Here is a 930-nt window from a genome sequence, read left to right on the forward strand (position 1 = left end):
AAATTCCTAATGAAATGAAAGCATCACTATTACAGTATTACACACTAAGAAACCTGTAGTTGCTCCACACTAAGTCTATAGAGTTGGACCAATAAGACAGAGCAGTCAAATTAAAAAACATCAGTTGATGTTCAGTAGCAGAGGACACAGCTTGTTGTACTAACCACATGCAAACCAGTAGCTATTACTACCAGGGGTCAATCTTAACTTTTTTTTTCTCTAGCCCACCGGACTATTTGCTCCCCGTTTTCACTAGCCCGCACGATTTTTCACTAGTCCGACCAGTTTACTGACTTTTCACTTGTCTGATGACGTATTAAGTCAAGTGTTTTGGCTTAGACTGAAACTAACTAAAGTAAAGGCTTTCAGATTTTAGTACGCACAAGAGAGCAACAATACGCACAAAAATACCTTCTCGTGCTACAGACGCAAACAATGCAATTTTAAAACATAAAAAAACTTTTCACCGGCTAATATTTTCACTAGAGATGTACCGATACCAATATTTTGGCCGATACCGATATCACTTTTTTAGGCCGATACCGATATTTTGGCCGATACTTTAGTGTTACAAAAAGAAGCAATTTTGGTATTTGCAAGTAATTATATCAAATGCTAAGTTTTACCTTATTTGCATAAAACTATTAAAAAAGCTTTGAATTGGCATAGGAGGCATTCCATTATAATTCAACAAATTTTAGACAGAAATGTAACCACTAGGTTTCAAAAGATGTTGGTTTTGATATATTTTGTTGTTTTTAAAATTTGAACTTCGGCAAAAAAAAATTTTGAAAATCGGACAAGCGGTTTTTGAGATAACGCGTTTTGAAATTTTGTGTCTGTCACTTGGTGGCGCTGTTGATGTTCTCAATGGTTTTTGATTTTAGGGTTATATTTGGGGTAGAAAGTTGGTCAAAGTGTCTATTCCAC

The sequence above is a fragment of the Aplidium turbinatum genome, chromosome 15, assembly GCF_918807975.1.
Source record: "Aplidium turbinatum chromosome 15, kaAplTurb1.1, whole genome shotgun sequence".
NCBI classification, from domain to species: Eukaryota; Metazoa; Chordata; class Ascidiacea; order Aplousobranchia; family Polyclinidae; genus Aplidium; species Aplidium turbinatum.